Genomic DNA, 23,558 nt, shown 5'->3' with positions numbered 1-23,558 from the left:
GGAAAAGATCACTATCTTTGCCGTACGTTTGAAACTGAGCTCATGGACGATTATTGAAAAAGCCCCCTAGATAGTTGTGTAAAAGAATAAAAGAACTAAGGGCAAAGGTGAGAGGAGTTATAAAAAATGCAAGGAAGGAAAGCTGGCACAAATGTTGTACCTTAAAGGCAGAAAGAGCCATTCAAGAACAAAATACTTTTAAGCTGCCATTTTTTTCAGGTCAACGAGATTAATTCTGTAAGGATTTATCCAGCAAGGTTGGGAGGGTGTTAGTAAACTGGCCTTTTGTCATCTGCTCCTCGCACATTGACTTAGACCAGTGAGTTGGTTGTGTTTTTAGGAAGAAATTGCTTGCTGATTCATTTTAATTGTTCTAGGGTCAGTTTTATCAGTGGAAAGAGGTTTTAAGATTTTGACTGTGTTCACATGCTGCTTTATGTCTAATGAAGGCTACATTGTCTGTATGGCTTTCAGTTAGCCTTGATACAGGATGAAAACATGCTACTACTGTGGATTGGATCAAGGCTAATTACACAGCTATAGTAGAGGCTGATATTGCAGCAGAATCTTGTCTTTGTTGCACTGAATGCATTTACAGATTGATTTGTCTACTCTGCCTGTATGATGCATGTGTGTGTGTGCTCTCTTAAATTGGCTCCAGATGGAGAGAAGAATAGGCACTATTTCCATTTACTTTACTTTGTTCTTTGATGAAAAAATTACGTTGTGAAAAGACTCACTCCTACCAAAGATTTTAGTAGAAATGCATCTCACCTTTGGTGCACATCACTACTGTATGTTTGGTTGTTTTGGTTACAAAACACTTTGCAAAACAAGCCAATCGTGCTGCCAACAAACTGAATATGTGCACTGCATAGAGCCACATTTGGCAAATATTGAATACTAATTCACAGTGCAATTCAATGCCATCCATTAACATTGTGTTTGTTTGTTGTGTTTAAACTGTAGCTAACTGAGCTGTATTCACGCTGCTCTTTATGGGCATATTTTCATCCTGAATGTTTTGATCTTTGGCTTAGTTTCATTCTAAATCGAACTGCTTTATTTTTCCATTCATGGATTTCTGTGATTTGCATTTTGCTCTGTAACAGATTTTTCAATAACATAACAACATAACAAAACTTAAGACACAGTGGAAGCCAACATGTTGCTGAAAGAACACAACGATCTGTTCAATGTCACATCTGACTAAATTGATGTAATTTTGATGTGACTGTAAATGCAATGATCATAAATGACCTTATAAATCATACCTGTTAAAGGTAGTGATGGATTGTGTTAATCAGCTGGATAGAATTACTATGTAGGCTTCTTTTAATATGTTTGTGAAAAGAACAAGAGCCAGTGACTTCTAGTTAGTGAGGAAAACCTGCATTATATAGGTGTTACATCCTTTATTACTCTGCACCACCACCACTGCCACCACGTAAACTGTCCTGAACCTTAGCTTATCAGTCACATGACTTTTCCTGTCAACAGCAGATTAAAAGACTGTTAACCCCGTCATGAGGGAATGGGGGCTCGGCATCAGAAAGAGGCTTGTCTAAATGTAAATAGGAACAGCATTTGTGGGCGAGCTTACCCTCCTCCCAGTACTCTCAGCTGTAGTGGATAACACTGCCAAGCCTGCAATTACTCACTGTCTCTCTCCTGCACTGTTTTCATTACACTCTTTGGAAAGACATAAAAAAAAATAAAAAATTAAAACTAACGCTATTTATATTGATGTTTTGATGAAAGGAGATCAAACCTCTTCAGTCACATCTTTGGCTCCCACATTCTGCTTGATGGCTACTGTATGCTGGTGCTGGGGGGACTGACAGTTTTTGAGTTAATGGGTACATCAAAAACAAAAATTCAAGATACTATTAAAAATAACAAAACAAAATGCATTAATTCTTAATTCTGATATGGAATAAAAAATGCAATGTGTATTAAAGAATGGAAAGCAGCATGTATAAAAATGTAATAATCCAGTCAGACAGTAATTTATTCATCTTTTAAGATTAAATATTGAAAAAGAATTCTCAGTTGTCTCACTAAGTGCCAACTTTATTACTATTTTACCAACTGATGGATGAATTCCATTTAGCTGCTTTGGTTTCAGGGTCTTGGTATAGACCTCTGTCACAGCAGCATAACATAAATGATAACTCTGTCCTAGTCAAATGTCCCAGTAAGCCACAACAGTGTATTAGTGAGCCAGCATACACAAAAGACCTGTACCTTTTCACAACGAATGTTTAGGCTTGTATGAGCAGAAAAATCACAGTATTTGATGATGTTAAAAACAACATCTAGGTGAGGTAGTCCTACAGTCCTTATATTGTGTATTTTGGCTCACTGGCATAGTTTGCACCTGATGGTCCTGAGCCATCATTAATAGAAATTTGTATCACCTGTGCTTTTTCTGCCGTGACAAATCAAAATGTCTTCTGTGAAAAAGGACATGTCAGGACCCTGAATCTGAAGGAGCTAAATTCAGTGTCATCTTTTACACCTGCTTTTTCTACTGTGACATATCAAAAAGCCTTCAACAAAAGGGCTGCTGGTCAGGTATGTGTATGTAACATGAGTGGTGAGTACATACCACAGTAATTGAAAGGAGTCTGCTAGCTAGCTACCTTGCTAATTTTCATCAGGATTTAATCATCTATATCCTGTTTGTCTCTTCACAGGAGTCTTAGTTACAACAGTTTTATAAAGGTGAGTACTATTCATATTTAAACAAGATTCTGTCCTTATGAGAGCAAAACATGAACTTTAGATGCAGTTTGTGCTACATGAATGTTATCTACTGTATATGCTTATTGGAATGTATAATTTACCAAACATGCAGGACATAGTTTTCTTTATAGTTATAGGTTGTAGACTTAATTTTCAAAACATATTCTTGATATGGCTTATTAGAAAATTACACTTTTAAAGATTTTGATTAAAAAAAAGGATTAATCGCTAAAATTGTGTGAAAATTGCCAAGGCAACCAGTAAGAAAACAAAATACATACTGTACTGCCTCCACACTAATATGTTATTTAGAATGATTACAGCTCTTGACGGAGCGTCACATACACTATAAGAAGAGTGTCACGACCACACATAAGTTCTAACTAAAACACATTTATTTAACATAATTGAAAAGGAAACTAACATTGAGACAAACAGAATGCAACCAAAACCAAACAGAGTGGAATCCGCAAAGACTGGCTGCTACCAGTTTATATAGTGCAGCCAGACCAGGTGAGCTGAAACTGCCTGACGACCAAACTCCGCCCAGGAGTCTCAGAGAGAATTACTCTGACAGGGTCATCACAAGAGCCATACACAGGATGTACTCATTTTCATGTTTCAGTTTTCTATATAATTTTCCATGTTTAGCACATCGAATATGAATGAAGATCATTACCGGGCTCACTTTAACTATGATAATGAGTAAGTGCTTTATATGGACCTGTTATTTCATGTAAAATTATACAGTTTTTCAAGCCCAGATCAGGTAGAAAGTATAATACTGACTGAATGATGGCCTAGTTTTGAATTTTGTGCAACAATTGTGAAAATGGAGGAGAAAAACAGCTCAAAGGTTTTCATGCTTGGCTGAGATGAAGGCATACTGACAAAAAATCCAGAAATATAATAGAAATGTTGCTATCTTGCCTTTGGTCCAATGCAAATCCATATATTCACAAGTTTCCACTTCACATTGAGAAGTAATTAAACTCCTTCATTCAATTATTTGGAAAAGAACCACTACTGCCCATACAGCACATTGTTCATGAGAGGACCTCATCATCTCAAATTTTAGGAACAATTAGTTTTCAGGATCTTGCAATGCTGAACATCACAGAACCAACACCACCTTTCAGAGTATGTTCTTTGCATGGCCACTGAAGAAGTTCAAGGACAGATGCAACGCATCAACCGGCATGGCGCAGTTTATCTATTGTTAGTTCCTCTCCTCCACTAAGCCCAAAGTCTTCAACCACCATTTGTTGTTGAGGCACACTGGTGGTCTCACTCAGTCATAGCCAAATCACACCACAATGACAGCACACGTGTTGCAGTCCTCACCTACTGGCCACATCCCATTACACACAGTTCAAAGGAACAATAAAGACTATCCACTCGATCCATCAATCATGTCAGCATTTCCTTTACAACTTACAGTCTGCTACAAATGTGTGATATGAAAACAAATACTTTTAGGTTAGGACAACAAAAACACTTTAAGTCAGGGAAAGATGGAACCATGATTCTCTAACTTTAACCAAGTGCCATGGGTTTAAAAAATTGTGTCATCACTACAAGTAGATATTGCACTGCAAAATTGGAAATCTTGGTGGAAAACAAGTAGGTTTCTATAACATTTTAATGATACATTCAATATCAATGTGTTTGCAGCTTGCCAAACATGAAAGTTGAAACCATGTCCTTATTATGTTAAAAGAAAAACTAGTCTCAGTTAACTAGTGTGTAAATTGTATTTGCTGTTGCAGGTTACTTGTATAGAAATGTCATTTTTAGTAGACAGGATAACATGAGTTACCATCAATTAACAATTTAATGAAAAGAAGATAAATGGAGCAACATTAGCAACATAGAAATTATAACATGTTTCATAGTTACATCTCATTTTTTACTTGATGTGTAATGACTTTATCTGTTATAATTGTCATTAACTGTACTTTTGACATAGTTTTCATTATCTTTGTGATTTTTCATCACTTTTTCCATCGTAAAGTAGCTTTTAATTCACATTTTAGTCCTGTGCCTCTATTATGATTATTTCAAAAGACACTAAAATCCATCATATTACCTGAGCTTTGGCAGTCCACTGTCAACAGTTTCACAGAATGATATGCACACCAGCTTTTTATTCCATTTTTTTAAACCATCCATTTCTTTCATTTGACAGGATTTGTGAATGACATTAGCACACAAAAGTACATACCATTATGCTCTCAGGGAGGTTGATTTTGTTTATGTGTAAATTTTTAAAATAAAACAGATCTTTTGTGCAGTTGTGTTTAGATACTGCCTTGTTTAAGTTTAATTACTCTGGTAAATGTCAGGGGGTTCTAGTTCAAATAGATGATAAGCTATCTCCCTCACCATAGCTCGGGCATAATTGAAGCGATATTCCATTGCATGAAGAAGCTGATAGTGATGAATTCCAATTGTACTTAATATTGTAAGTGAATTTAACCATTTTTAGATATGGCTACAGGGGCTTGCCTCCAGCTGACACTGACATGTGAGGTTAAATGCTTCAAAGGCAAACAGACAGGCAACCTGATGGAAATCCTGATTGGTACTTGGAAAGAACAGCTTTAAATAAAATGCATAATCAGATAGCAAACTGCAGGCAGCCAGCCATAGTGCTCCGTGCACAGTGATTCCATGGATGAAAAAAGAGCATCTAGAGGCTGAGATGCAGACAGTCAGCTATCAGCCCCAGCAGCATAGGGTGATTTGAATTTACTGTCAGGATTAATGCCATCCCCAGATTTTGATTTGCTCTGTGGCTTTTCAGTTTGTGACTGATTATTCAGAGTGTTTCCTAGTCTGTGTAGCTGTGTGAGTACTATGGGGGTTGTCTCCATGTGCCCTTTTGTGAGGGAGAAACCTCAAGAAAGGGATGTCTTGTACTTGCACTGCAGAGTACAGCCTAGATACACATGAATCTCAAAATGAAATAATGAGAGAGGACAACAGTCAGCTCAGATGAAAGCTTTGTCTGAATATTCTTTCCACTTCATAAATTTGCAAACTTGCTCTTTCAGGAAATGATAAAATAAGTCTTTTGGCCCTCTACACCTGAGGAAAGGAAAGGCTCATTTGCTGTCAGATTAATTAGCATTATCTTGGTTTTATGTTTTAACATGCTGTTAGATATTGTGCTGTAAACACATGTAATGGGTCAGCTGTTTTGTGGCTGTTGTCAAAGGGAAGTTTCTGGTTTGTGAGGAGCAAGGAGAGCAAGTTGACGGATACTGAAGAAAGAGGAAAAATTCCAATTATCCTAGGTTATGTTTTTCTTTGGGTAAAAGTATGGGGTGGTGGAGGAATGTCAGGGCAAAATGACAGGAACTCAAGGGGGTTATCACTAGCACAACCAATTATCCCACAATGGGTCAGAGAGAAAAGTATAGGTCAAACAAAAGGAGTCCATCAAAAATGCAAGAATAGAGGACATGAAACTACCAAAAGATAAGCTTGTGTCTCAGTAGTGAAATATGGCAGTATGAAAGCCATTCGGTCATTAATTAGAATAGTGAAAACATACAGACTATGGAATAAAGATAGAACAAAGAAGGAGAAAGAATGATGAATACAACACAGACTATATATATAAGATTAGCTTGCTAGTCATGGGGACTACCACTCAGCTGGGAAGAAAAAGAAGTAAATCCTGATGATGTCACAGCCTATCATGTTATCTTGGCTTGGACCTTGATACTGCATTTTTTTTTTTTTTTTTTTTTTTTAAAGCCTGCATTTAAAACCTGGAATGTGGACACTGAAAGACATTTCCATCCAGCACCAAAATTACTACTAAAACTATTGCTAGTGTTAATATGACAATTCAGAAAGACTCATCAGTGCAGGCTGTAGATAAAAAGCAATTAAATATTTAAGACATTCACCTAAGAGTCATCTCAGTGTCATGTGTAGCTATTTTACCAAACCCTTGGTCAATGAGGGGAGTTTTACTTTAAGATTAACATGAAATTATCTGTGACTGTTGGGGTGGCTTCTTGAGTAACAGTTGAGGACAACATTCTTCAAATCATCAAATCGGTTGAGTAGTTTTATTCACATAAACTATATAAATATATCAACAATGGGGGTGAACAGTTGACACAGGGCTTCTCACTAACAGAAGTCTCATAGACATTAGGGTTACACGTAGAGGTACACATTTTCCAAGTAACAAATTAAAATTTTACAACTGAGTTCTAAAGATTATTGGTGTGATGAGTTTATTTTAGGTGTTTTGCTTTTGTTGTTAGTTGGTTGTAGGTTTTGTTTCCTGTGAAAGGCAAAGCTACTAAATACTACAAATATGTGCATCTGTTTCAGGCAGACAAATTGAGTTGCTTCACTCACACATAATATATTTTTCTTGCTGCAATATACAGTACAGCCAATATTTAAGCTGTTCATGTTCAGCATGCTGATTGCTTTGCCCTGCTTTGCTCCACCTTCACTATTTATTTGCAAAGTCTGCAAATATTACTGCACAAACCTGCTGCCACTGCTGCTGCTCATGTAGCGTTTCAGACCCAACTCCACTACATCTCACTAAAAACAGTAGAGTAATAATCTACTTTGCATTCTGTGGGCTGGAAAATGTCCAGTGATGTGTAGATGTGGTGACTGGAAAGTTCGACTGTATCTTTATGAAACCAGTCTTGACTTTGTTTAACAGTGCATAATGGGACATCATCAGCTTTAAATATGCGAACACCTAGAGGGAATAGTGTTTGTACCATACGGCGGTCTCTCATTGCTCGGCTGTCATCCGACAGTAAGGTGATGTAATTGCTGTGGCTGCCCAATAATGACTGCCCACAACATTGCAGATCCCCCACAATGTTTAGCATTTGGTAGTGGGCTTTTTGGATTGCAAGCAGTCTTTGACTTTCTAAAAATGAAACCCATACAGATGTAACACATACAGAGTGGGATTACTCATCCAACCACATTATTTTTCCACTGCTTTGGGGTGCTTCTGAGATCAGGTTTATCAACAGTGTGGTAATTTTAAGGCTATGGTAAATATAAGTGCTGGCCCATGCACTTTTCCTTTTTGCCAGTTTGGTGTCTATTTCTCCATGACCGGGCCTGTTCCCCTTAAGACAATAAATCATTTTGGAATTTGGAAACCTATTATTTGGCTGTCCTTTGTTGATTTTTGATTGCACTCCACATAACATGGCCTGTCTTTGAAACTGCATTAGTGGTCAGTGATTGCTTCTCTTATTTTGCCTGTTGTCTGTTTATACAAAGACACACCTACCTCACTTACACCTCACTTGAACCTGCTTTATTTGATGTTTTGGACATTTAAAGGTAATGCCACTAACTGTGAACACCGTGCTGACATATCATCACCTTAGGATGTTGATAGCTTGGTCTGTCCATTGTTTGGTGCTGGGCATGTAGTGTACAGTGTTTTCACTGGAAACAACAGCCATCTGATCCAAAACAGTAAATTCCTGGGCCGCAAAACCAATACGTGACTTTTTTCTACTAGAAAAATAATTAGCAATATCACTGCAGCTGCCGCCTCACAGCAAGAATGTTGGGGGTATGAACCTGTTGGTTTTGCATGTTTGCATGCTCTCATGCTCTCTCTGTGGCTGTATGGGTTTCCCCCAGGCATTCCAGCTTCCTCCCACAGTCCAAAGACATGTAAGTTACATGCAGGTCTAAATTGCCCTTGGGTGTAAATGTGGGCATGAATGGTTGCTTGTCTCTAAGTGTCAGCCCTGCGATAGCCTGGTGACCTATCCAGGGTGGACCCTGTCTCTCACCCAAGGTCAGTTGGGACTGGCTCCAGTCACCTCAGAGACCCTTAAAGGAAGACTGAAGAATTTGAAGCAATTACATGAAATAATTGCTTTTTTTATTGCCAAAGTGTGAAAAGATTGTAATGTGACATAAAAATGTAGCCATTCCCCGACTCTCTCCATTGCCTATAACACCCTGTAGACTGATTTCTATGTAAAGAACTCAGGTCGAGTTTTCAGGATGCTCGCTCCTGAGTGCCTTGCCACATTAAAAGTCTTTTTTCTGTGCTACTACAGCATGGGCACTATACAGAATGGAGTCCACTGCTGTTATGAAACAACGGGGCCCCCAGCACAAGAAATACTTACAACAACACAACAAAAACACAGAAAACTTCATCTCATGAAGCTTGTTTGACCAAACATGAATTGGACTGATGGGGGGAAACTAGGTCTGCAGGGCATTTGATTTCATAGAGTGGCTTTGGGTGTCTAAATTGACCCCAAGCTAGCTCTCTTTCTATTGGACAGGTGAGCTAATATTACTGCAAAGCCTGTGAAATGTATTGTGATATTGTGGCTTTAGCTAGCTTATGCTTTAAGATATTAGCTTGCCTGTAACAAATTGGTACCTAACTATCGATTTACGTCTGCTAATTCATCCAGACTCCCAGGGCTGATCATACTGGTAAATCACCTGCAAATAGCCTTGCCATTTGATAATTATCAGCTAACAAACCAATGCCGGATCCCTGCACTGTAGCTAACCTGGCTAACCATTGCTTGTTTGCTCAGTAATGTTATTGCCATGGCTGGACCCCCAGCAAGCACACAGTGAGGGCTGGTAAGAACACTGACATGGTAAGAACTTAATGGATACTTGCACCTGCCTGCTTACAGAGCGCAAGTATGTGCGTGAGCGTGAGCAACAAGATGCAGGCTGCTGTTCACTAAATGCCACAAGTGTCACTGATAACGAGGGTTGTTGTATTTCTCCATGCAAGGGTGGCTGCTGGATGGATGGAGGGATGTACAATATTTATTTACATTTGGCACAAGATGCAGTAAGAACAATGTCTGAAAGACCACATAACCAAAGGTCAAGTGTTTTTTTTTTTATGGAAGGACATGTTTGAAACCTCTGACTTTAGTTTCCTGTTTTATTTTGGTTTTCACCCTCCTTGTGTCTCTTGTGGTTTTTGTTACTGTTTTATTTTGTAGTCACTTGCCTTGTGTGTCTTTGGTGCTTTTATGTCTTTGTTCTGCCCATTTTCTGTTTCACCTGTGTTTCATTTGCAGTTATTGTGCTGTGTTGAGTTCTGTGCTGTGTGTGCTTTACCTGAGGTGTATGGAGTTTTGCTCTTGTTGCTTGGAGAGAATTCTCCCCTGTGTTCTGGTTTTCAGATATCTAGTTTTTGGACTTTCACCTCCTCCTCATGTCTTGACTTATCACCTTTGTCTCTGTCCTCAATTCATTTTCCCTCACCACCGTCACTGTAAAGCTGCTGTACTGCTACAGCCCCCTCTCCATGTCTGCATTTTGGTCCTCACTCCTGTGTCCCTTAGACCTAAAACGTAACAGGACATTTATCATCAGGACATTTTTCCCCACATCTTACGGTAACAGTTGTTTTGTGAGTAGGCGATAACAACCTCTGTATAATTACTCATAATATTCAATGACACCACTTGAGAATTAAATTAAATTAATTTGTGCATTCATATCTTCCATTAAAAAATTCCTCCCACACATTTAAAATACTAATAGTTGACTGTTAAAGCAAGAATACTTTTTTAGTCAGTGGTTAAACCAATTAATTACTAGTTACATGGTTTGTTGACCAATTCCTGACCACCTTAATAATCTGTTTAACGTGGTGATAAAAACAAAACAAACAAAAAAACAACAAGGACACACTAATACATCTCTGCCTCTTGGCATCTGTTGAAAGGAATTGAAAACAGGGATTGCTCAATGTGATCATGGTCATTATATACCAAGAGTGGCTCATAATGGCTGAAAATTGCATACTTTATGGGGTAGGTCTATACATTATACAGAACATGAGAAGCTAACCATTGTTTCTCAGTTTGAAAGCTATTTGAAAAGCTTGGCGCTATCCTTTAAAAGAGGGCACAATTGAAAGCTGCAGCAATTTTGAATCCCAAGATAAAAACACTTGCTACAATTATGAAAACTGATAATTCACATGTAGGAGAGGACCTGAAAGGATAAAGAGACATGAAAGCTCTGGGGGAGAGAGTAGGAAGAGGAGAGGGCAGACAAAAAGGGTGACCATTTTTATAGGCTGCACAGAAAAAGAATAAATGTGCATGTGTGAGTGTGCATGCATCTGCTAATGCATGTGCAGTGGAAAAAGAAGGAGGGGGTGTGTTCACTTGGAGACAGCAGGGATGGCTTATTAGGAAATCACTCCTCTTAGCCAATGGTTTTTAAGAGAGAGGCAGATGTCATTTGACTGAGAAGTACCACCTCCCAGAGCCAGCATATCCCCTTCAGTGTAACGCAGCGCTGTGTGAGAGCACCACTGTCACTGCTCTCTCCTCTCTTCCCTCTGTCTGTGTTTCTCCCTCACAGTTCCTCGCCTTCCCTCTGATTTCTCTCAGTCTCACTGAGCTTGCCTGCGCTCCCTCTCCTCGCCCTCCTCTCTCTTCCCTTTCTTCTCCTACTCTTCCTATTTCTCCCTGACTCTGTCCCATAAGCAGAGATAGGATCTGTTACAAACAGAAGCAGCTTCACCAAGAGCCCAGGTAAGACCTTTTTTGTGATTTATTCACTTTGCACTGTGGAGCTTTAATACTGAAACCAGAAAGCCTCATTGTTCGCTCTCCAATGTGAACAAATTGATTTCTCTACATTTCTAGTTTCTCCTTGCTCTGTTTTGCTGTGATGAATTTGAAGTGGAGCTCTGATTGTCTTAAGCGAAACAGTGGGAGCTAAGTTGTTTCATACATTTGTGAGGCACTCAAAGGTGTGCTTTTATTGCTAGTAAGCTGTGGCAATGACAACTTTAGGAATCTGGTGTCTCAAGAGTGTATCTGAGAGGTACACATAGGACAGTGTATATCTTAAGATTGAAACACACATTGTACAGAAACGGAGACAGAGATAGAGAGAGGCGGAGGGAATGAGAAAAAATAGAACAAGACAGATAGGAAAATAAGCTTTTGCTGATCAAAGCTGGTGGTAGGAAGTGAGTGAAGAGTTGCGGGAGCATGAGCTCAGGTGTTCGTTCACAGATCAGCAGGTGACGAGTGGACTCACTATTGATCTGGAGCTGGCATCCTCCCAGAACTAAGCTGAGGCTAAAGCCAGATAATCTGATGTCAGAATTGTTTCTTTGGTATATTTATGAAGTGTTCAGATGGGACTTCATACACAGCAAAGAGAACCTGCTGGGCAGTCTATTTATCTGTGTGGTGCAAGATTAAAAGAAGCAGGACAGTTGCTCTTATCCCCAGACCCTCTGTGTGTCTGAACATGTGTGGCTGTATTTTTGAATGGATCTTCTGCTACTCATTAATTGACACAAACTGTAAATCTGTGTGCATGGAACATTAACTCTAATGTGCTGGAAACTGCGAGAAAGGGGATAATTAGATTCAGTCCACTACTGTGTGATGCACTGAAGGATTAGGTCATAGTGGAGGTTATGTAGTAATTGTTATTCATTGATATTTATAGCACTGATGAATAGTGTTCCCTTTCAAATTGTAAGCTTTGAAATTAATGTGTAAATTTGCATAAATGACTGAAGTAGCCCTTTCTTCTTGTCTCAGTCATTTAGGAGATGTATAAATGGGTTTAAGTTTGCCCATGAGCAATGCTCAGCCTTTGAAGTTTAAATAAACATTAAGACAATGCAATGTTACATCTGAAATTCAACAGTGAAGCACATTAGTGTCACTTGAATCACATCTCATTGTGGGCTTGGTGGCTGTTTGCACTGCCTCGGAATCACTTGGAGGAGCCTTTGCAAGAGGGCTTACTATAGTGATTGATGTTGACATCATTGGTTAGTTGAAAGGTGGTCTTTGCTGATAAGTAATCTCTGAAGTTCATCTTTAGCTAATATTTTCTTGTGGACTGATGCCCTATCGCCTGTGTCTGAGATATAAGAATATTCATCAAACTGATGAATTTAAATGAAATCTGAAAATAGCTCAGAGCAAAGTTGCGTTAGGTCTCATAAGTAATACAGCGGTGTGCTTATATTTCATTCATGACATAGTTTGCAGCGTTCTCTTGGACTATGGAGAGAAATGAGAGAAATAGCTTTGTGATGTGAAAAGACATTGGCTATTGAGGTGGGAGAACATCCAGACACGCTGCAGTGGAAACATTAACAGCAGGAGCTGAACCATCAGCTGTACCTTAATTGCAAGGAGCTGCCCCTGAAACTTGCTCATTTACACCATACTGGCCACAGTCCACAGCCACAGAGCCACAGTGTTGCAGTTTTGTAGCACTGATTCCATTTGGTGGCACACCCTGTACACAGTACTGAAAAAGTATCCATGGTCTGGGCTTTCACACAACTATCAATGACACATTCTTCACTTTCAGCTACACAGCCACCAGCCTAGAGATGTAATATTATTGTAGTGTTGTGCATTAGTATGTGGAGCATCTGATTTACCATACCTTGATATAAAACAATACTTTAATGTTATCTGGAGCAAAAAAAAAAAAAAAAAAGCTGCCTCAGCTACTTGCCTGACACAGTCATTAACCCAGCACTCAGCCAGAGACCCAGAAAAATATCCACGTTTTTGAGGACATTAGAGTCAGAGAAATGTGGGAAGCTGGTGCCTTTTCAGTCCGCTGAGGTTTCTCTGCTGACAGCTACACTTCGTCTTTTTTTCTGGTTGGTTGTGAGCTGCCCCAGGTGTGACAGGCAGCCGGAGTAATGGGGGACGTTTGACAGATGCATATTTCCAGCCTTGAATGCTTCATATAAAGAAGATAGACGGCGTGGATTCAGGCTGAGCGGGGGACAAACTGTTGGGCTGTGAATCACCCCAATGAGTGTGCCACCTCTCTGCTTGATTGATCTGTCACGTGACTCTTATAACCCTTCCAAGTTACTAATTGCATCCCACCCTGATTATTGATTGAAATATGAGGGTGGTATATTGATATTCTGGAGGCAGGCAGTGTGTTGTGGTCAAATTGCCAGCAGTGTGACCCTACATATGTGAGCATGACTTCTACATGGATAGTGTGTGCGTGCATGCATGCATACATGTGTGTGTGTGATGATTTTATTCTTACAGCATCAAGAGGGATTTGTACTAATATTGGAGACTTTATGTGATAATTAATCTTTTATAAGCCTATCAGGGCACATAACCAGGAGCCAAGGCCAAGAGATTACATTACAGTTTGTACAGTAGATCCGAGTGTTTCTTGGCAAACAGACTTCATCTGGCAGCCAATCTGTTCACAGTGGAGTCAATGGTGGAATGAACTCTCCCGCTTCCTGTGTATTTGTCCCTTGTGGGCCCCTATATAATTTGAAAACCCTGTGCAGTTTCGCTTTACATATCCATCTGGAAACTCCCACATCCATGGGCCCATTTAAAAAAATGAGCATTTAGTGATTTGATCTTGTTGTCACTCCAGTTTAATTAACATTGTCAATGCAGTGTGTCAAATACAGTACAATATACAATATAACCACAGTATTAGTCCTAATCAATATTGAAACTGACAAAAATTAATAAATAATAAATATACAGCATACAGACAATGTATGGCATGTAGGTTTGCCATGTTTGCCATAATAGTTTAAGATATTAACAATTGCTAATTAGCACTAAGTATAAAGTGCTGATTGGACTGTCATTAGTTTTTCTGGTATTTGGTCATAAACCAATGTACTGGATAAATTATCCAATGATGGTGCTTAAGATACATAATCTGGGAACCAAGAATGTTCAAAATTTTGTGCCAAACCAACCAGTAGATGTGAAAATTTTGACCTGCTACTGGCACTAGATGAAAAGTCAGAGGAGCACTTAAGTCATTAGGATTTATCTTCTAGAGACCACAAAAGTCTGTACAAAATTTCACTTCGGTCTGGACCAAAGTCTTTGACTGACAGATAGTCAGACACTACCATTCCTAGAGCCACAATTACACATTATCTACTTATGCATGGAACAAAAGATATGATATAGCATTACTTTAATTATAAGACGGACAGAAATATGACAGCTGTTCAGTGCTTTTTTAGCATCAGTTTTTTTTGTCATTGTGATTTTAGTGAAACAAGAGCAGTCTTGTCTTATTCAGAGCCACACAATGTTATTTCAATCAAAAGCTACTTAAGTGATTGCAGCTTACCTAAGTGCAATTTCTGCACTGTGTAGGTGTATGTAATCCTTGAGTGCCCTAATGGTATTACAAAGAAATAGGGATCATGACAGTTTGTTTTATAAATAAAGTCGTTGGCATATTAGAATATTTCTTTGAAACTTTATAATCAATGACACACTTTCTCTGTTTTAAGAGCAACCATAATTAGCGGCTACTTCAAAAGGCAAAAGGATTCCAGATGCATTAAATTATGAACATTAAGTTATTTGTACACAGGACAATGAGTCATGAACTCTAATAGGATTAGATGCATCTGAAAAGCACTCAAAAGGGCCGTATGCTGCAAATATGCATATCACTGCAATGATACTTAATAATAGATACACAGGCTTTGGACAAATAAAACATTTCTTAGAGGGAAAATTGTTTAACAATACTGTTTAACAGTGTAAGGCTTAAGATCAGTTATGGGATTATGAATGCAAAATGGGAATCAATAAGTCAGTCTATATGCCAGTTTTCTAATATTTTTTTAGTTATAGAATTTATAGAAATATGCTCCAAAGGCTTCTGTGTCCCAGACATATTGAACAGCCTTGAAGTCATATAGAAGTCATATTTTTTAATTCTAACCAATGAGAAAAGGCCAAAGTCAGGGCTCATGGCTATCAATGTCCAAATGAATGCAAAGGCTTCAGGAAGACATTGCTGCAGCTTTTGTAAAACAACTACATATTATTTAGATATCACCCTAAGTTGCTAAACAGTGATATTGAAGTATGGACCAGACCAACACCCAAACATTGCTGTGATCTCTACGTATCTCTGTATTATCCAATTTAAACAAGACTGTCCGTATTTCAAACTATCATGTTGTAACTATTGAGCAAATTTATGTTAGCTGGAAGCGAAAGGTCTCTCATAGACATCATACTTATCATTATTTCATATTTCATCATACTTAATATGTTATTTCTAATGCTCTTGCTCTCTACCTGATCAGATTTGAATTAACCTAAGCTCAGTTTACTGATTGACTCATCTTCAATAGTTGTACCAGACATAGGAGATTGACTAGTGCTGCACAAATAGAAATACAGACATTTCACTTCCAGAAAGCCAGTCATCAGTGACACTAAATTTGCCTTTTGAGTAAATATGCTCACTTAGCTGTTTTATATTAAGTGAGATTTATCAATCATTTTTTGCCCCTTATCCAAATGACCAACTTTAATAGATTGTTTTACAATGAACCAGACAATATTTAAATTACATACAATAATATTCCGGCACAATCCAAAGTAAGAAAGCATATCTTAAGATTTTTAGCTATGGTCGACAGATCTGCATTAAGAAAATATGCAGTGCATCACAGCTTTCCTTTGATTCTTTAATACTTTGTGCAGACGAATGTCAGCGTGGACCTGTTCTGACAACCTCTTCATCTCGAGAATGAACAAATTACTCAAGTTCAAATGCAGTTTTAAACCAACAGGAGCACTTTGGAGGCAAAAATATTACTTGACTATGATTTTTTCAGATTTACTCATAGTGGCTTTACTTCCATTAAACTGCTGGCTGACACTATTTTGAGGCTGTAGGGTTCATTTATGAGGAAACTAATTCACATTAAGCCCCTCATTTATAGCTTGACACATGTGATCATCCAGGATACATTGTGATACCAAGTCTGTCTAAAAAGTCTCTCCGGTATCAATTTTACTCACCCTCTGCAGAATTAAGAGGCTTTTAAAAGTTTTCCAACCTGAAAAAATGTTGAACTGAGGTTGAATTGATTACAATGGACCACTATAATGACAAGTTGAGCAAAATTCACCTCTTCCATCTGAATCATTTTGAACACATGTATCAGTTTCCTCAAGTTAGAAACCCTCTCTCCTACTCTTTTGTAGAATTAACTTGTGATTTTGGCTTAAAGCTTAAAACCCAATTTTCTGTTATGTCCATAACGAAGAAGAAAGGATAGGCAGGTTTCAGCTATGGAGAGAATATCATCACATCACATGGTGATCTTCTGGTGTAAACATAAAGCATGCATGGAAAATGCATAATTATCACAGATTTTAATATGCATGACAGTCATCCTGAGTAATATGCATATAGAGTCAGTGAGTCTTACACAAACTGCTGTGATGGTTACCACTGGAAAAACATTTGCGTGTCTGTATGGAGTCATTTCAGGGTGGAGGATCGTTATGTGAAAACATTTGACTGTGTGTGGGCTACATGTGGGCTTTTGTGTCTCTGTGTATCTGCATGTGGCCGTCAAGTGATTAACCATGCTTGGTGCATCTGGGGATTCCTTGATCTCATTACCTCCGCTGACACAGATGAAGGTCAAATCACTCAAAGTGATTGACATTTAGTGATGCGTACTGTATTTCATGTGTTCTCTGTGTTTCATTCATTTATTTGAATTCATTTTTGTTTAATCAAGCAGTAAATACTGCATCAAACCCCCCAAGATGATGTATGTTGTTCTGTCACTCACTGCTGAATTTTTACATAAAGGTGTTAGAGACAGTTTCTACCTAAACTTGGTTATGGAAAACAATTCTCAACCTTTTTCACTGTGGCATAAAAATATATGAATCCACTTAAGTAAAAAAAAAAAAAATCCTTCTTAGAGGAAACCTTTTTTTACTGAGCGTTACCCTTTACACAGTTACTGATGATGATTTCATGCTCCCATCCCTCTTCACATCACTCTGAAAGAGGGTGGGATCTGGAAGCTATTATTTGGGCAGAAGAATCATTATGCTCAGCTAGGCTATTGCTACTTCACATTGCTACTCAGAACACAAACACTTTTTTTCCAGTCTATTGAATTTGCTGACCCCCAACACCCCAACAGTTTTCAATTACATTAGCCCCCACCCCACTTGGAATACAAATGCAGGAGCTTGAGCAAGTCTTATCTCAAGAGTCTTTGTCAAGTAGCCGGCTTATTTGTCTGCTGCGCTTTCCATCTGGCCACACAGGTTATTCTTTGGGTGCTATGCAGTTGTCAGGCAGCTGAAGGAAGCTGTCACAAAACCTGGTCGGCCCATTGGCCTTTAGCTTGGATCTCCTGCTTCTATCACCCCTATTAACTTTGGATCACTGCTTATATTCACTAAATCTTCCATGCCCATAATAGAATTAGTGCAGCAATACACCTTCCTCTTAATGGTCAGATGCTGTTTTTTTTCACCTCTGTACAGACTCTTTGCCTTAATAGACACTCTCTTTTTTGTTATTCTCCTGCTGTCTTTGAGGTGTCAGCGGTAATTACATCTAATGAGAAAGGAAGGGATTTGTTCACCTGAAGAGAACACATGACCTTTGGTGAAAACATGCTGTTCCTGCCATCACTCTAATGGAAATGTGCAGCTGCAGTCAGTTGGATTTGATCTGATGCCACTTTGATATTCAAGGCTTAGCACTGGGTTTATATTCTCACACCCTTTTGTGTCCTATGGATTTAGAAAGAGATGATATTTTACATGAGCGGATGTCACAAGTAATGACAGGCAAGTGGTAGATGCATACCTCATCACTTAGTGATGGCAGACTTAGATTGAAGAGGTGAGAGCCCCGGAGTGGTCCCATTGGAGCTGTTTAAGAGGAAAGTTCTTTTGATTCACTGAGTCTCTCTTTAATGCCACTGTTGTGTCTTGTCAGACTTACCATGATAAGCAGCTGTCTCCAAACTGAAATTACAAATAAGATGGGACCATGTACTGTGTGAATCTTGAAGGCTCTAATGTATGTACTTGGTATTACCAGGGCCGAAGAGGATTCCCCTTGGAAGGCACGTCACTGCCCATCTCATCCAGTGTCCTGACATATACAGACATCCCCACTAGTAGTGAGTGAAAACAACATCTAACATGACATGGAAAGAGACAGAAGGCTTGAGGCAGGCTTGCATAAATATATATTTTAAGTTTTATATGTTTGATATTTTAGATATCTGATGCTGATTGGATGACTTGGTTGGAGTATTTGGATAGAACATATTTTATTTCAAAAGCCATGTAAAGCAATATATTTTAATACAAGCAAAACATGTACAGTAACATGAATTTGATGTACCTAGTTTCTTAGAGTTCATAAAGATAACAGAGGAAGAGGTTCTTGCAGGAAATGATCCCTAACACTGTAAGACTGGTGTTACTCTTTTTTCCTTACTGTCAACAAATTCCATGAAACTATGAAAACCAACAATGTGTTAGTCCATCTGGCACTCCAGCTCTATTGGTGACATCACTTTAAAAATGGACTCCAAATACATGGTTTTATTTTTTTAAATGCCTAAATACTCTCCAAGTGGGGCATTACTAAAAGGGCAGGGAATAAATAGTGCATTTTTGGAGGATTATGTTCAGATGCTGATTGATACATATTTGATGAAGTGGTGTGTATTTATGTTGCAGGACGATCTGTGAGGAATTGACTCAAAATAAACAGCAACATCTGTGTTAATGGTAAAGATGTAGCGATGTTGAAAGAGTGCAAGGATGTATCTCATTGGTGTGTGTTTAATATTATACAGTGGAATATGTTATATCATGTGTGTCTCATTGGATTTGTTGACAATTAAAAAAATATTATTATTATTATTATATTATTCTATTTACCCTTTAGAACTAGTGGTTCAGATTCCCACCATTTGTAAAATCACAAAAATCTTTCTCAAAACTCATGATTTTTGACATTTACGTGACCTTCGTGTGTGAATGGCTGAATCTGGTACTGACAATGTGATGCTGAAGATCCTTTTCCTCCTCTTTTCTCCAATATGACATCATTTGTCTTTTTTGTGCTGTAGCTGTATGCCAATCCTCCGATACAAGTAGGGATGTGCATGGCTAGGCTCCACTTCATGTAGTCCACATCATTCTATTTATTCATTTACGCTTAATTGCCATCCACAATTTTGGCACTGTGTCATTATGTGTAAACAGACAAACACAGACAAACACACCCACACACAGATGTACACTTAATCCTTTTTAAAAACCCTCACATATTCTGACTTTGGAGAAGACATTTTAACGTGAGTGTATTGGCAATGAGACCTCACCTTTAGTTTTAACAGTTTTAAAATATCTATCAGTGTGTGTGTGTGCGGATTAGTGTGATAGTTGATAGCCTAGGGCCCTGGTCTTTAGAAGCTGGTATTCTACTGATGTTACCATTCCCCCTCTCTCTCCATCCCTGAGTATTCTCCTGCAGTCTTTCTCTCTCTCTGTAGCCTGTCTCTCTCTCCAGCCCTGCTGCATGTGGTGAACAGCAGAGAAGTATTAATTCTAAGAACTCAAGAATGTCACATTCATAATAATATACTGCAGGAGAGTGTTTCGTGGACCTATTATGGATATTTCTAGAAAACTCAGTCCCATCTTCACACTTCTGACGTGTAGATTTAAAATGCTTACTGCTCTTTAAAGATGAAATTTAACCAAGCCATGAAACGCTTTAATCAGCTGTCCACAGTGACAAGTGGATGTAGAATTTCTCTTACAAGTTAAATTTAACAGCACAAAAATACTGAAGAAACAGACTGTTTGAACAAAGTCTTGGCTACCTGCCTAAATGGCAAGCAGAACTGACAGACACAACCTAGTTGCAGTTTCAAACTGTTCTTATTTGAATGTTTTGTATGCATCAAAACATTCTGGCACTCTAAAAAATGATTGCTAGATCAGTGATCATCTCATTTATTATGATATGCAGTCAAGGAGCAAGAGACATATGAAGTTGTAGGCAGAAGTAGTTGTTGTTGAAGTTGCTGATAATAAAATTATGCCTCCTGTGATGCCAAATCTTGTGAGGGCTCTAGCCAATATCACATAAAAATATTTGGTGTCTGTCTGAACAGCCTGAGCCTTTTTTTATTTACAGCTGTTTTAATGTATTGCAGTTTTGGGCTCTCCAGGATGAGCTCCTGTGATAATCATTTTTTATTGATCACGTTTCATCCTCATGCCCTGACACCCTCGGTGCAAGGATCAGTGTTGCAGGTCTTTTTTTGTGATGGCCCTTTGCTCTCTACAGCAGTTGCCAGTTTCAAAAGGCTGCCTGTTGATGCACTTTGCACTCCACAGGAGAATATCCCATGGTAGTTCATTATTTCATTACACTCCAACCTGCAGCAGCAGACTGTGTGACGTGTTTCTCTATCCTCGTTTACGGTGCCACTAAATACAGTTTCCCTGCTCTTTTGCATCTAATTAGGACAGCCTGTGTGCCTCCAAACAATGTGATAATGACTGGCACTGGCTGGTGTCTTGTACAAGTGCTGAGTGCCTCCTGGCCAAGTGCCAGAACCCTAGAATGGGAATCACTCTTTGCACAAATCTGGCACAGTTGTGAGTGCCAGGGCACAATGGTGCTTATTAGGTTATCCACATCACCTCCTGGGTTCTGGAGGGGCTTTGGATTGGTTGGAGATTTAATTGTTAAGTATTTTGCTTTTTATTCTATGAAGATTTTAGGAGAAAAGTAGGGTTTGGGATGTAGTTTGTTAATCCAGATGATTTTGTAGTTAAAACTACTGCTTTATCAGATCTTGTCTGTTGGTGTAATGTAGGTTGGAAAAGGTTATCTTTTTGTATTGTAAACCAGCAGTTTATATTGTGGATGTACCTTACTGCCTGAAAGATATTTTGGCATGTTTCATCATATTAATCAGAAATGTTTTAGTGATGTGGTGCTAGTTTGCTTAGTATAAAATTTGTGTTTCCCTAAAAATTATTGGCAGTTATAAATTGGAATAATGCAATGGAAAATAGCTCTCAACTGGTCTCATGCCCCATAATTAGCTAAAGTAATTTTGGCTAATCCAAGGCAATTTTGACTTTTAAGAGCTATGCTGGGTAATTCATCGACTTTCCACATGTGTACGTTTATGTTGTGAATGATGTGGGTTTAGTGGTGTATTGTTTTATTATAATACAAAGCATGCAAGACTGCCCTTATGAAAGGAGAGACTAAATTTCCGAATGAAAATAAGTCCTAGGTTATTGTGTCAGCTCTCCCACAATGCCATGGCCAACCTTTATATATGATACAGGGATGTGAGGATTAGACTCTGGTCTTTCACAGAAAATGTGGAGCCCTGCAGATTCCCTTTCAAATAGCTTTTTAGCTCCTGCGGCAAATCTTTTCCCAGGCTCATAAATCCTTTATTATTTAATCGGATATTTAGATTACCCTCAAAGACATTTAAAAATGAAACCTTGTGTACCGGGTCTCTGGCAAATGTAATAATTTACTGACATTTGTTACCATTTAAACAATAGCACACTGTTTTGTTTCAGGTTGAGTTGTTAGGCAGCTTACAGTCACAATTCTTTTTTTTTTTTTTGAGCAGGAAATTGGTTCAGCAAACCTGTAAACAACACTGCTAATTCTGGGGCAGACACATGTTAGAGGCAAATGTGACATGTTGGATTTCCCTGATAATTTCTTGTTATCACTTCTTACTTCCCCTTACAAGTTCGACAAGATACATACCAGATAAAATAGGATGTGAAATATTGTGCTTATTATCCCTTGAAATTGAACATTTTGATGGACAGATGAGTGTCATACATCCATACATGGACCATATATAATCATCTGGGATATCAATCAGACCTTTATTGAATTTTCATGTTATTTTACATGCTCAAATAGTTATAATGTATTACCCCAGGTCTTACCCTTTCATCAAAGGAATTTTCTAAAAAGCCGTAGGCATGATGTTTTATTAAAATCTGAGCACATTAAAAATGTCATTGACTTTCATTGGCTCTGTATCATCCTTTTACAGTCCATCAGTTCAGCTGCAGTATCCAGTAACTAAAGGGGTTTCCAGTCCATAGACCAGATGATGTCTTTGAATAGACTAATCAGGCATGCATAATCTGATTGAATATATATGAAGAGCAAAGCAGTATAGCTACTGTTTGCAGTATGTTATGAGTTTGTTTATTTTTGCCCTGGTATAAAATGAGTATGAACACTACACACTGCTCCAAACATGGTGACTGCCAATGGCTAACAAGTACAAAAGTAAGTTTTTTTTTTTTATCTGTGGAGTGCCTACCACCAACTTATGGACATTAGTCTAGACTTCCAAAAACAAAAACAAACATTCTCCATTCATAGTAAAGCTGTGAGGCATCTTCAGCTCAAGGCTGGTACTTTGTAACCTTGTTGAAAAACCCCTTCTCCAAGCTATGGTCACACAGCCCACATCCAAAACAAACTCCTGCCTGCTGCTTTCATTAACAATAACAACATCTGCTGTATAAGCTGTGAAATTTGAAAAACATTACTAAATGCAGCACAGGAAATTTTATACATCATCAAAAACGAAGTGGGTACGATCTCATGTCTTTCAATAGCAAATTAGCACTTCTGTTATGTCTTGTTACACATGGTGCATTGATTTGTACAAATAACACTGAGAATACACTATGTGACCCAGTGGTTCAGTCAGGAGATTCTTGTTTGTGTGATGCCAGTGGTATGCCTAAGGGGTGGATCTCATAGGAAACCACAGAGAAAGCTTGTGGCTTGGGAACATCATTTGCATCTATTGCTTTAACCATGGCAGTTATAATTATAAAGTGCGTGTGATAGGTCTCTCACACACAAATACACACTGTGCCAGGAGTACAGTG

The 23,558-nt window shown here is 38.4% G+C and overlaps 1 protein-coding gene across 1 annotated transcript in view; it reads left to right on the top strand.

The window, feature by feature from the left end:
* Nucleotides 1-10,985: 10,985 nt before the first annotated feature.
* The window catches only part of thsd7ba (thrombospondin, type I, domain containing 7Ba), a 147,222-nt gene continuing 134,649 nt past the window's right edge, over nucleotides 10,986-23,558 (top strand). The window contains exon 1 of the mRNA XM_018682007.1: nucleotides 10,986-11,309. The gene's annotated coding sequence lies outside the window, so the exon portion shown is untranslated. The remainder of the gene's footprint in view (nucleotides 11,310-23,558) is intronic.

Source organism: Lates calcarifer, linkage group LG1 (genome assembly GCF_001640805.2).
Source record: "Lates calcarifer isolate ASB-BC8 linkage group LG1, TLL_Latcal_v3, whole genome shotgun sequence".
In the NCBI taxonomy this organism is placed as follows: Eukaryota; Metazoa; Chordata; class Actinopteri; family Centropomidae; genus Lates; species Lates calcarifer.
This window is presented reverse-complemented; position numbering and strand designations above follow the sequence as displayed.